General features: G+C 44.4%; 1 protein-coding gene across 50 annotated transcripts in view; it reads left to right on the forward strand.

Moving 5' to 3' along the window:
• SVIL (supervillin) overlaps window positions 1-14,633 on the forward strand; it is a 285,309-nt gene that overhangs the window by 101,695 nt on the left and 168,981 nt on the right. For 14 of the 50 annotated variants that reach the window (XM_021064764.2, XM_021064765.2, XM_021064768.2 and 11 more), the window contains exon 1: window positions 2,963-3,511. The exons of the other annotated variants lie outside the window; for them this stretch is intronic. The gene's annotated coding sequence lies outside the window, so the exon portion shown is untranslated. Of the gene's footprint in view, window positions 1-2,962; window positions 3,512-14,633 lie in introns of those variants that run through there. 50 annotated transcript variants of the gene reach the window in all.

Genomic DNA, 14,633 nt, shown 5'->3' on the forward strand with positions numbered 1-14,633 from the left:
GGGTAGGAGTTTCCGTCATAACTCTGTGGTAACAAACCCAACTAATATCTAGGAGGACTTGGGTTCGATCCCTGGCCCTGCTCAGTGGGTTAAGGATCCTGTGTTGCTGTGAGCTGTGGTGTAGGTCGGCAGTTGCAGCTCCGATTGGACCCCTAGCCTGGGAACTTCAATATGCCGTGGGCATGGCCCTTAAAAAAAAATCGGTTTGGTGTATTTGTGTGGTCCATTTCAAGGTTCTGTATTCCATTGTTGTAGCTATAATGTAAACCCTAATATGGGATAGATGGATTACTCTCACTTTATTCTTCTATTTCAAGATTGTTTTAGCTAATCTAGGCCCTGCCCCTCTGCCTATAAATTTTAGAATAATTTTGTCTCTATCTACCAAAATTCTTCCTGGCATGTTGAGAGGAATTGCATTGTCTAAGATCGTTTGGGGGTAAATTGACCTCTTTATTATGTTGATTCTTCCAGTCCATACTGTCTTCTTGTTTATTTAGGTCTCCTTGAATATCTTTTATCAGCATTGTATGATTTTCAGCATACATATCCTGTATATGTTTAGTTACATTTATATCTAAATATTTTCATCATCATGATTGTTAAAAAGCATTGTGTTATAATTTTAGTTTCCCCATGTTCATTGTTGTTATAAAATAGGTACCACAGAAATATGAATCTAGCAAGGGAGTCCTAACTTTTAATAAATCCTGAATTGTATTTTTTTTTTTTAGAAGAGGAGCTCCCATTGTGACTCAGTGGGTTAAGAACTTGACATAGTGTCTGTGAGGATGTGGTTTCAATCCCTGGCCTCACTCAGTGGGTTAAGCATCTGGTATTGCTGCAAGCTACAGCCTAGGTCACAGATGTGGCTTGAATCTGGTGTTGGTGTGGCTGCTGCATAGGCCTGCAGCTGAAGCTCTGATTTGATCCCTACCCTGGGGACTTCATATGCTGCAGGTGCAGCTGTAGTAAGAAAAAAGGAAAAGAAAGAAATATGAGTGTAGTCTCTCTTAAGATCAGTATCATAAATAGTCATGGTTTTTAGATTAGCCCACAAAAGCCAGATTAAAAGTCATAAGAAAGCTGATATAATGAAGTCACTGGAAAGAGTGGTAGACTACCTTATGGTTAGAATACTAGTATTAAGTAATAGCAAATGAGAAATAGTTACTTATCACATACCTTGGAGGGGTCTCAGTCTGGTTCTTATTTTAATATATAATATATGAGGTTTCATTTTTCTTCATGGCTATATCCTTAAATCTACTCTCATGCATATTATTTCTGATTACTGTCATGTTTTTGGAAAGAAGTGTGTATGAAAAGAGTTTCCAGATTTCAGGATACAGAAAGAAAAAAAAAAAAAGAGGAGGAAAGTATTTAAACAGATTGAATAGGTAGGATTAACTGGAATTTGAACAAAGACAAAGAGCATGTATAAAAGAGGCAGCTGAGAAGAATTATTCTACTAGACTCCAGTGCATTAAGCTAGGCCAGCTTGGCTGCTGCAGGAAAGCAGGGACCAACAACCTCAGAGACATCCATAAGTTAGGTGTTTATTTTGTGTGAGTGAATCTTTTTTTTTTTTTTTTTTTTTTAGGGAAAAAAAAAAAACTGCATTGTTGTAACAGTGATTCATCATTTCCTCCTATCTTTTCTTAAAAGAAGGATCCTGATAGTCAACTGTTTCACATAAGTTTTTATTTTTAACCCTGCCTGTTCCAGGAGGAATTTAAAGCACCTTATATAATTCTATAAAACAAGGTCAAATAAAAGGAGTGAAAAGCAAAACTGGTCAAAGGGAAGATAAGATGAAGGCTGGGATGGAGATTAGGTAGGGAGAGTCATGCTATAAAGTTTTGTTTGTCCTCTTGAGGTGAGTAAAAAATTTGGCTTGGAACAGTTTTCTTTAATCCTTGTGCACAACAGTCATGAGGCTGGTGTTTAATCATTACGGCTGCCCAGGGTATCGGCCATCTTTCACCTGGCCATGAGACTATCTGTTTAGAAAGAGGCATTGTCCTGCAAGGTTAATTAATGATGGGAATTCAGACCCTGCTTTGGGAGGCCTCTGCTGACCTATGCAGCTTTTGGGCTTCCTAGAACTGACAGCTAGGTGCCTCCTCTCAGGCAGCACAGAGCTGTTGCCTGAGCCCTGAGTTCTCAGCTTTGTGCTTTAGATCAAAGTTAGCATGAACCATTAAGAAATTGTTATTCTTCAGAACAACAAGGACACCAACAATTGTAAGTATTTTTGTAAGCAGAGTTGCAGTATTAGTTTGAAAATGTAAAAAATATAACTAGCCTTTTAAGAAGCGGTTGTACTTGATTTTTTTTTTTTTTTTTCCCATGAGTTAAATTTCTTCTGGGTTTTGAGGGAGTTGAGCAACCTGACATCCATGTGAAGATAGAGCCATTTGTTCAGAGCATGGTCTTTGGTTTTTGAGACAAAAAGTTTGTGTTGTTTGAGAGAAATCACTTCCAGCGCCCTTCTTTCTTCCAATGACTCATTTTCTCTTGGAAATTTTCTTATGGCAAGTAGGGAAGAAACCCACAAATGTCTCTACAGCTTGTAAATAGTGAAGAGACATGGGCTTCACAGCTTACTGTTTATAGGTATAGATGTTTGTTCCCTCCTTTCGGAGCAGTCAGTATCTGAGCTCTATCAGTGGTTACGTTTTCTTTTATATCCCAAAGATGGGAGTTAGGAAAACATTTTGCCCTTTCCGTTCTCTATTGTGTATCCTGTTCAGGATACGGCCGTTGCATCTTCAGTTTCTCTGCAAAACAAGCTGAAAGACAATGTGAACAGTTCTCATTGCACTTGAAGTTGCTGCTGGCTGGGCCTGTTGCAACAGCTGATGGGCTCCTCTGAGTTTCCAGAGCTATTTCTGGTTGAGCTGGGATCAAGGCTCTCCAGTTCAGGCCATAAAAGGCCCGTCCCCTGTGGGGTGGCTCCACTGCTTCTGACGGCGTCCTCAGAGGCTGAAGTGTCCTCAGGTTTTACTTGGATTTACCCAGGAATGGATGGCCACACCAGGGCCAGAGTTCGGAAACTCAGCGTCAGGGACACCAGGGGACCGACAACTTCAAAAAGGAGACACTTGTTGATAATATTTTGGAGATCGCTTTTCAGAGAAACTTTTGGGATGTAGCCTCCACCTGTTTACCGCACTTGGCACCCGGACGCCGTTGGAAAGCACCGTGCTAAATTTATCCTTTTCTGAATCATCACCACTGATGGATACAATTGCCTTGTTTGAGTTGTGATATTTGGTTTTGTACAGTGTTCCTTGGGCTAACTTTGGATATTTTACTTTTTGTTTAGAATTTGAAAGTAGTAGTCCTTGAAAGGAGACACCAAGAACATAACTTGAGGACATCCAAAGCCGAATTAGAGGCTAGAACGTGTTTTGTTTTGTTGATTTTTAATTAGAAAAATAAGGAATTACGGTGTGATTCCCCCCCCCCTTAACTTAGAGGAACAAGGAGTATACAGAAATTTGAAGTAAGTGCAAAACCTTCCTATAAATCTAAATACAGTTGTGTGTGTATTTTTTTTTTTTTTTTAAAGTGCCATCTGTCTGAGCATGCTTCCTAAGGATTTCTTGCTTTCAGGCACTGGAATGTTCCTGCCAGTATATGCTAGTTATTGCAATAACTCCTGGAGGTACCCTTGGGCGTGTTTTTTGGTTTTCGAAAGATTGGATTTTTTTTTTTTTTTTTTTCTTAAAAACAAGAGAACTTAGTTTATGGTACAGAGAAGTTGATACTAACAGTTTGGTCAGTAGAATCTAGAAGTCACTCCTGTCCAAATGCTGGCACTTGAAGCCTTGGAATTAAAAGCATACTCCCAATACAAAGAATTTCAATAATTGTATCCTAAGTAGGGGGGCGGAGTTCAGAAGGGCAAGTTTTATTTCGCTCCAATTATTAATTCCCGTGGAAATATAAATCATCTGTGATCCTTTTGTGTGATCTTCCTTTGGATGTTTCTTTACCTTAGTACTCTGATTTTCTAAAACTTGATTTATAGAACTTCTGATGTTCAGTTTTTTTTAAATCCCCCTTTCATTTCTAGATTTGGGGCTGTATTTCATTTTTTAATTCTCCAAGAAAATAATGCCGCCTTCACTTCGTAAAGCCCTAGAGATAGCTGTGGTCTCTTTGCAGTTTAGCTTGGTGATTTGCTTGTGTTGAAAAACAAGGTGATTTCTTTAATCCTGAAACTGGACGGACCAGTAGGGGCCGTCATTATTTTTATCAGGTCGAAAAACAGAATATTTATAGAGATGAACTTCATCGGCGAAGACTGCTGTGGTTCGCAACCAGATGGAATACCACCACCCTAGGGACGTTTGGAAAGGCTTGGGGGTGATTCTGGTTTTCATAATTACTAGCGCTGGCACTGGGGGAGATGGGGCTAAAATTGCAGATTCCCTGTAATGGGGGACAGTCCCATATGTAAAGCCCTGGTTACTATGCTGGTGGTGTCCCCTGCCTGAGAAAAACAGCAGCATATAAATGATCCTACCCCCATCCCCCCTCCATCCCCGCCCACCATCCCAGCAGAAGCAGCAATGAACTCGCTTTATTTGGGCTGCCTCTTCTCACCAATTCAGAACTCTTGGGAAGCCAAGCAGTGGGGTGTCCTGCCAGGAGTAATCATCCTTGACTCCTCTGAGAAGGTGACCCAGATGCGCAGAGAGAGGCGGTTTGCTCCTCACGGTCCTTGTGTCAGGAATGGGACAATGCTAATGCAGGGAAGTGCTGACTCTAGTGCCACGAGCATACCGTTCAAAGCAAAATTCAAAGCCCCCAGCTTATTTGTTTCACTCAGCAAACACAGATACCTTCGCTTGTTCTTTAGAGACCTACTGTTTCTCTGCAGGATTTTGAATTCCGACTCAAAGCGAATGACACCTGAGGTCATTTAAAATTTTATAGTTCAGAAGTTGTATCCAGGAGTTTCCATTGTGGCTCAGCGGGTTAAGGACCCAACTAGTATGCATGAGGATGCAGGTTCGATCCCAGGCCTCACTCAGTGGGTTAGGGATCTGGCATTGCTGCAAGCATGGGTCGAAGCTGTGTCTCATATCTAGCATTGCTGTGGCTGTGATGTAGCTGCAGTTTGGATTTGACTGCTGGTCTGGGAACTTCCATATGCCATAGGTGTGGCCCTAAAAAGAAAAAAAAAAAATGAAAGGAAAGAAGGAAAGAGAGAGAGAAAGAAATAGAGGAAGAAAGGAAGGAGAAAGAAAGAGATGAAGGAAGGAAGAAAGATTATATCCAATGAAACGGGCCATTGGCTTTGGCAAGAATATTGAGAGAGCAGCAGCCTTCAGAGTCTCAGGCTGTTTAGAGCACCGTGGGGCATCTCTTCCTTGTTGGAAAACAAAGGAATTCTCACTGAAGGGCTACCTGGCTTTTAAGGAGACTTGTTGCAGTTTTGTATTAACCCACTGATCTCAGGGGGCCTCCCTGAGATGAGGATCTGGAGCTTGCCTGAAATTCCAGGCATCATTGTTTTACAAACTCTGAACCAGAAGCCACATTGTCACCCTCAATTCCTCTTCCTGTAGGTCATCAAGGCTGCTAAGTCTGTCTTTGAAAAGATGCTTTTGCCCGCCACCTCTTCCTGAGCCCACCCATCCCTTACCTGGATGGTTGCATTGCCCTTAATTGGTCTTTTTGCTGTAAGTTCCCCACCATCCAGTCCATCCTCAGAATGACTTTGCTAACCAAGACGGGATCAGAAGCCAAACCTTGCCTAGATTCCCCATTGATTAAAGGGTAAAGCCCAGTTCCTCAGTCTCCCCTTTTCATAGTCTTTATGCTACTGCCTTTTTTTTTTTTTTTTTTGTCTTTTGAGGGCGACACCCATGGCATATGGAGGTTCCCAGGCTAGGGGTCTAATCAAAGCTGTAGCCACCAGCCTACACCAGAGCCACAGCAACTTGGGATCCGCGCCTCATCTGCAACCTACACCACAGCTCATGGCAACGCCAGATCCTTAACTCACTGAGCAGGGCCAGGGGTCAAACCTTCGTCCTCGTGGATACTAGCTGGATTCTTAACCCACTGAGCCACAGTGGGAATTCCACCCAGATGTGAGTTGAATGAGTTAAATGTATTGAAATGACCTGTGGGTTCTTCCTATCAAAAACCAACTGCGCTCCACAGAGTACTTTCACTGTTGTTAATATATTACTCAACCACAGAAGTGGATGTGCCATGTTATAAGTTCTGGGTTTTTTCCCCCCCGTATCTAACAATGCAAGCAGAAAGATCCCTCTGTTACAAGCCTGTTGGGGTTTCTACATATGTACTTTTGCCAGCACAGGAAATTAAGGTACGTGCAATGAAGTCAGCCTTTTCGTTATTGGAACCTGGCTGAAAATGAAGAAACTCGTCTGGTGATGTGACCTGACTTAGGTACTTTTCCCGAGTGCTGACCTTCCTCCCTTAGGTAAAGCATCTCACTCGGGGGTGGGTTGCAGCCCCTGGATGCAGGTTCAAGGAGATCTCTGTCTCACTCTCTGACAGACACGCCCTGATATGGGAGGTTTTGAACAAGGAGCTTGTTTCACCTCGTAATGCGATTATTCTCTTTGGAAAGCTGATCCTTTAATCCCAGGCAAAATCATAACCTATTTCTAACCGGCTTTTGTGTAAATAGAGTCGAAGAAAGAGCTTTCGTATTTGCCATGAGATGTCGATGTCCCTGTGACCCAGCCCTTGGTTCACGGCAGCCCACAGTGTGTTGAGTGTTTCACCTCAGTATTGCACACTGGTTGCAGGATGCAGGGGATGAAAGTGTGTCCCCTGTCCTTGGTGAACACGTACCCCTAGGGTTCAGACATGGACATGACAAAGCTGTTATCCAAATCAGCTGGAAAGGGTGAACAAAAATAACATGCCATCCATCATGTCTATGTGCCAGGCTCTGACCCTATATGCTCTCATTGAAGTTTTGCAGTGGCCCCCTGAGAGGTAGTACTAGATGGTCCCCATTCTACAGAGGAAAAAACTGAGGCTGAGGGAGGCTTGCCTGAGAGCACCTACCACGGGGTCAAGGTAGAGCTGGTTTTGAGCCCAGACCTATCTCCCGTCAGTGCCTCTGTTCATAACCTCCACTGTAAACCAGAGGGTCTCAATCTTTATAGGCATCACTCGCGGTCCTGCAGATGATGGGCAGATTGTGGTTGGCTAGGTCTGGGGGAGGGTAGAGGGGCAACAACAAGCCCTCGGTGATAATGATGCATCTGGTCTGAGCACCGACTTTGTTTTAAACTGTTCTCAAGATGGGGAGTTCCCACTGTAGCACAGTGGGTTAAGAACCTGACTGCAGCAGCTCAGGTCACTGCAGAGGTGAGGGTCTGATTGCTGTCCTGGTGCTTTGGATTCAAAGATCCAGCATTGCCGTGGCTTCAGTGTAGGTCGAAACTGTGGCCAGAATCTGATCCCTGGCCCGGGAACTTCCATATGCCTTAGGGCAGCCAAAAAAAAAAAAAGAAAAAAAGAAAGAAAGAAAGAAAAGAAATGATGGCGGCAACCAGGTTGAATGGGGATTTGAAGGAGGCTTGCCAGGAAAGAGGTGGTTCTGTTCCTCTGTGCTTTTCATGCCTTTGCTTCCCACGCTCCGCCTACACGGTTGTCGCTGTTTCTCTTCTTTGCAATTTTTGCCTTTCTCCTGGCTCCTTCTCCTCCTGTTGAAAACACACTCAAGTTTCCTGCACCCTAAATAAAGCTCCTCTTGACCTCAAGCTCTCCCTCGTTTCTTTCACTGCCCATTTGCTCCTCCACACCCCCCACTCCGTGGGAGCTCGTTATCACATGGAGACCTTCTCTTTTTCTTTAGTCTTTTTGCCATTTCTTGGGCTGCTCCTGCGGCATATGGAGATTCCCAGCCTAGGGGTCTAATCGGAGCTGTAGCCGCTGGCCTATGCCAGAGCCACAGCAACGAGGGATCCGAGCCACGTCTGCAACCTACACTACAGCTCACGGCAATGCTGGATCCTTAACCCACTGAGCAAGGCCAGGGATTGCACCTACAACCTCATGGTTCCTAGTCGGATTCCTTAACCACTGTGCCACGACAGGAACTGAGACCTTCTCCATCTCCCGGCTGCTTTGACCTTGCTGAGTTTGACACTCTAAGCATCTTTCTACAAGGATCCCATCTCAGTTGGAGTTGCATGGATCCAGCCTCAGCACTGAGCTTCCCCAGACTGCTGTGTCCTCATTCTCTAAACCATTTTCTGTCTCTTATCTGCACAAGCCCACCTTCTTAGAGGCCACATTAAGATAAAAATTCTTGTGGTGTTCTTTCTATGTTGAATTAATTATACGCCTTGTCCATTCCAGACAGGATATAGTCATTTGGATTTTTGAGCTTCTTTCTTCTTTATAATTAGAAGTTGTTACTGGCTAATTACCTGTGTTAGGGTTTGTATTCAACATGAAAAAGAACAGTGAGTTTCTGGAGTTCCCTTTGTGGCTCAGTGGAAATGAATCCTCATTGAACCCATGAGGACACGGGTTCGATCCCTGGCCTTGCTCAGTGGATCAGGGATCTGGCATTGCCATGAGCTGTGGTGTAGGTCACAGATGTAGCTTGGATCCTGTGTAGCTTCTGTTTGACCCCAGCCTGGGAACTTCCATATGCCATGAGTGTTGCCCTAAAAAGTAAAAAACGAACAAAAGAACAGTGAGTTTCTAACCCAAAGGATTTTCATAAATAATGTGCCTACAATTTGTGCACTGTTTTTTTTAATTTATTTTTTATTGAGGTAACGTTGGATTATCATATTTTATAAGCTTCAGATGTACCACATTCTCTTTCCACTTCCGTGTCCCCTACCGCATTGCTCACCACCAAAAATTGAGCGTCCATCCATTCCCATCCCCATCCTACCCTCCCTCACTCCCCCATTCTGGTAACCACTGCTCTGTTCTTTGTATCTATGGGTTTCTATTTGTTTGGTTTGCTCCCTTTCTATATCGTTTGTTCTTTGTATTCTACACCAGTGAAATCATACCATGTATTTTTCTCCATATGACTTACTTCACTAAGTATGATATCTTCAAGATCTGTCTGTGTGTCACATGTGGCAAGATTTCATTTTTTTTTTAATGGCCGAGTAGTATTCCTGTGTGTGTGTGTCACATTTTCTTTCTCCATTCATTCATCCATTGGTGGGCACTTAGGTCATTTCCACAACTTGGCTGCTGTGAATAATGCCATGATAGACAGGGGCATGCGTATGTCTTTCCTAATTAGTGTTATATTCTTAACATATTATAAGTCATATTCTTGGATAAATACCCAGAAGTGGGATTGCTGGACCATATGTAAGTCTACTCTTAATTTTTGAGGAATCTTCATACTGCTTTTCATAGTGGTTGTACCACTTCACTTGACTAAACAGAGGCTTCTTGTTTCTTTCTGGATTTTCAATTACGTTCTAAGTATGGAAAGTAGGCAGAAATCTTAGGCTCAGCTATATATGCTCACTGAACAGAAGAATTGTATTGGTATCTTTAGATGTTTAAGATTTTGAATATTTTAAATATGTTAAGCCCTGGTCTTTTTGCACATTCTGAAAATACTGCATCTGATTTTATCCCATTTAACTAAAATATAAAATACACATGTTGTAGTTGTACACATGTTACACACTCAACAAGAACAAAGAAACCACTCACTCCAGCCAAAACCCAACTAGGAAAGCACTTGGTTTTCAGGAGTAGCTTAAAATATATTGAATTGAGGAGTTCCCTTCGTGGCTCAGTGGTTAACAAACCTGACTAGTATGCATGAGGATGCAGATTCGATCCTTGGCCTTGCTCAGTGGGTTACAGATCTGGCATTGCCACGAGCTGTGGTGTAGGTCATATATGCTGCTCGGATCCCACGTTGCTATGGCTGTGGTGTAGGCCAGTAGTTGTAGCTCCGACTGGACCCCTAGCCTGGGAACCTTTGTAAGTCGTGGTGTAGCCCAAAAAGCAAAAAAAAAAAAAAAAAAAAAAAAAAAAAATTGAGAAATCAGTTATCAATTGAGAATTGAGATGAAATAACCTTTAAAGTTCAAGTACTGCTTTTGTATACAGATTTTATGAAATTTTTTTATTTCAGCACATTTCAGCTTACCCTGTGCTACAGTGGTGACAGAATTCAGCTACATTTATTTAATTCTGCAATTCATTTATTCCTTTAACATTTGCTATGATGAAACCCAAAGACAAATGACATTTGAATGTCTCTCATTAGTTTGTAAGTGTCTTGTCGCTTACGTTCGCAGCTCATGACTCTGTAGGTTTGAACGAGGTTAGAAGAAAAACTTGGGAGAGTTTCCTGGTGGCTCAGTGGGTTAAGGATCCAGCATGGTAGCTGCTGTGGCCAGGTTCGATCTCTGGCCTGGGAACTTCTGCATGCCACCCCCCCCCCGTGCCCCTCCCCGCTCAAAAAAAAAAAAAAAAGAAAGAAAGAAGAAGGAAAAAATGGAGCAAGGCATGAAAAGGTAGATGGCTCTCCAAATTACGTTCCTGGTCTTAATTTCCACCAGATGTTCACTTCAGCCACACACACATAATCCTTTGGCTTTATTATTTCATACATTTTTGATTGAAAGCGTTGAATATTTTAAAATTCCGTGACTAGATGAATGTTGTGACGCCGTGGGCTGAGTAAGCCTCATGTGATGTGCTTTCCCCCATCACAGGAGCCTCCCGTGGGGATGGAATTTATTCATTTGGATCCTTATCCATCCTTCTCTCCAGAAGCGTCCAGAGCTTACGAGCAGCTTGCAGGTCTTAAATATTTTCAAAGGGAGCTGCAGGAAGAAGGTGGAAGGGGAACAAGCGGGAGGAAAGTATCAGGAAAAGAGTGACAGCATGCAAGCTGCGCGCTCCCCACCCTCAGCCCACCTCCCTGGCTCCCCGGAAATGTTTTTCCTCCCGGGAGTGGAGGAAGAACTTAGCATTGGGACCCTGAGGGGGTCCAGAGGAAGTGGGGGCAGCCCCAGTCTTTTTTTTTTTTTTTTTTTTTTTTTTTTCTCATTGCTTTTTAGGGCTGCTCCCCTGCGGCATATGAAAGTTCCCAGGCTAGGGGTTCCTTTGGAGCTGTAGCCACAGCAATGCAGGATCCGAGCTGTGTCTGCGACCTACACCACAGCTCACGGCAACGCCGGATCTTCAACCCACTGAGCAAGGCTAGGGATCGCACCTGCGTCCTCATGGATACTATTAGTCAGGGTCATTACCGCTGAGCCACAACAGGAACTCCCCGTCCTGCCTTTGTATCCTGATCTCTTCAGCCTGGTAGGCACCTCCCACCACCTGCTCAGCTTCACAACTCGGGGACCTGGCTGCCTTCACTGGGAAGGGCTGCTCTGGGTGAACTGTCCTCCTTTCAGTCTCCCACAGCCCCCGGTCCATCTGAGCTGCTCAGAGAAAATACCCGTGTCCTTACGTGGAGTATAGCTTGGGGCCATCAGATGAGTCTCCACTGCATTTCTTTTCATCTAATATCCAATAAGCAATGAGGTCTTGCTGTACAGTGTAGGGAACTCTAGCCAATCTATTGGGGTAGAACACGATGGACGATAGTCTGAGGAAAAGAATGTGTAGATATATATATGTGTGTGTGTGTATGACTGGATCATTTTGCTGTACAGCAGAAATTGACATGACACTCTAAACCAACTATATATTTTTATCTTTTATTATTTTTTTGTCTTTTTAGGGCCACACCCGCAGTATATGGAGGTTTGGAGGTTCCCAGGCTAGGGGTCCAATTGGAGCTACAGCTGCCAGCCTACACCACAGCCACAGCAACACCAGATCCGAGCCACGTCTGCCACCTACACCGCAGCTCGTGGCAACGCCGGATCTTTAACCCACTGAGTGAGGCCAGGGATCGAACCTGCAACCTCATGGTTCCTAGTTGGATTCATGTCTGCCGCGCCATGACGGGAATGCCAAACCAATTATATTTTAATAAAAAAATGTTTAAAAATCCATACACTCCAGGGTGATATTTCACAGTAAAAGGGCAGCAAGATGTACCTGTTTCTTAAAAGAATGTAGTCATCCAGGTATTGTTAACGAATACCCAGACTGAAGGGGCAGGATAGTTGTTCACTGCCCCGGTTTAACCCTTGCATCCGCAGTGTGGATGAATACAAGTGTTTAATTGGATTGGGTGACTCCATAGCAGAAACAACTCAGCTGAGCTGTTCTGCTGAATGGATGTTTTTAAAATAACCAACTCCCGGAGTCACCTCCTGGCCTTCTTTGGTTTGTCTGAGGGGTGAGTGAATATTTAGGGATGATATAAGGAAAGTCAGCTTTGTCCTCTTCCTCCTCTTTCCTGCTTCCTCTTCGCTCCTTCCCTCGCTCCTGATCTTTTTCTCCCTTCTCCTCTTCCTTCCTCCTTCCCTCCCACCCTCCCTCCCTTTCTTCCTTCTTCCCTTTTCCTCTTTTAACCTCTGCTTTCCCTGATTTCCTTTTCACTCACTGCCTCTTCTTCATCTTAACCATCAAGACAATAGCAACGCGGCCATGGATATCTGTAAGTTTTACTGATTTTTAATGCATGCAGGGATACTTTTTAAAACGTATATCCAACGTCTATTTATATAGACATACCCTCCCCCTTTTCACAGCTCTGATAGCTTGGGTCATGTTACGACTCTAAGTGGTCTTTTAAAAATCATCGTATTCCATGGTGTCCCCGCTCTGATGCAATGGGATCGCTGACGTCTCCTGAGTGCAGATTTGATCCCCCCCGCCCCGCACAGTGGCTTAAGCATCCAGTGTTGCTGCAGCTGTGGTGTAGGTCACAACTGTGGCTTGGATCTGATCCCTGGCTCAGGAACCCCATATGCCATGGGATGGCCAAAAAAGAAAATGTATGTATAATATTCAGAAATGTGGAATCTGACTTGTAGGCATCATGATATTTTGTGGATAGAGGCTCTGTTTCCTGTTGGGGTGAACTGGTGGTCTTTCCTTTCCTGTCGTCTATGTTTCTAGAGGTATTATGCATGTCTGGGGGAATAGGTCTGAATAAGAACCAAACCATAATATGCTTCCATGTTTTAGAATGTTGTTTGCCCCTGGTAATGAGATAGTAAGTCCATGACATTCTGGTTTAATTTTAGTGGTGCAAAACATGAAAATCGAACCTCAGCTTCTGCTTTGGTGTTTGTTAACTCAGCCTTAAAATTAGAAATGTGGTCATTATTTGGCCCTTCTGATTTTCTAAGGGAAACCATATCATATTGTGTGTGTGTGTGTGTGCGTGCGCGCGCGCTGGCTTTAAAAATAGATGTTGCCGTGACGAGATGGACCTCTCTGTCTACACTCAAGATGATGCCTATGCATCAGTGGGCTTTGAGAGCCGTGGCTGTGAGTTTGAGCCTCTTCCAAGGAGCCTTCAGTACCAGCTTTGGCTGCACTCACGTCATCTTTACTCAAAGCTCTTTTGTTTTCCAAGCTCACTGCCCGAGAGTCAACACTCTTGACCCCGATCGTAAACATTTGCCCTCCATCTGGAGAGTCTTAGCCATCACTGACCAAAATCATTTTGGCAGAGCCGTCGTTAAACTTTGACAGCCCAACAGGTGACCCCAGATCCTTCATTTTCCTCCCACAGACGGTGACCCACAACCCACGTGAAGACATTTCTTCCCCGAAACCTCCCCTTCTGTGTCTGTTGCTAAGCTGAGAACGTATAGAAAAGAACTTAAACATGGGTGACCGAGAAAAATATCTGATGTTTGTGTGTGTGGTGTCTTCCGCCAGTCGTCTGAGGAAGGAGTTCAGAGGATCGTTAATTTCGAGCTGTTTAATTCTCCTTCCCCTGGGGAACGAGAGCCTTGTCATCCTGGGAAGCTTCAGCCTGAATCTCGAGGTGTCACTTTTTGCTGCCCCTTCCCGCTCCTCCCCCACAGGCTTCTGGACCCTTGGAGCACATGGTGGCCACACAGAGCCTTGCTCAAAGGCCACATCTGTAACCCTGAAGGGAGGGGCAGGCAGCAGAGGGCCCAGGTCTGCCTGGACCCGTGCATCGGCGTAATCACCCTGGAGCCAGGGAGGCACTGGGTTTGTGCAGGGGTTTGGTTACAGGGTCCAGGGTGGGGGGCTCTGTGTGAGAAGCAGGGCCTCGGAGGGCTGGGGTCTGACTGGCCTTGGACTTTGCATCCTGTAGCCAGAGGCTGGGCCTCCTCTCCACAGCAGGGTCTGGTTCTGTCACGGAGCCGCAAACAGCCCCTTGTTGTCGGAAAAGACAGTGTTTTTCCTTTCTCTGGCTTTCTGGACTTAAAGTAAAACTTGAATTTGACGGACTCTACCATAAACCCCACCCCCACCCCAAGAATGATGTTCCGAGGTCTTGCCTCTTCATCTGAACAGCGTGCAGCTGTTGGGTTTGGCACTTATTCTAGAACTTTCTGTAAAAGCAAGTGCATTCCATGTTCTCCCATCCTGAAGAGGGCTGGGTTTACCCGCCTCCCATGAGGACATCTGCCTTCCCTCTCGCATGTGTGAGCCCCTTGGGGGCTGTCTTAAGTCTCCATGTAGGAGGCCTCACAGTCACAGCACGATGGGGTTGGAGGTTAGGGGGC

The sequence above is a fragment of the Sus scrofa genome, chromosome 10, assembly GCF_054392235.1.
Source record: "Sus scrofa isolate SSC_HxYL_T2T_F1_AM1 chromosome 10, Sscrofa_HxYL_maternal_Yorkshire_Landrace_v2.0, whole genome shotgun sequence".
NCBI classification, from domain to species: Eukaryota; Metazoa; Chordata; class Mammalia; order Artiodactyla; family Suidae; genus Sus; species Sus scrofa.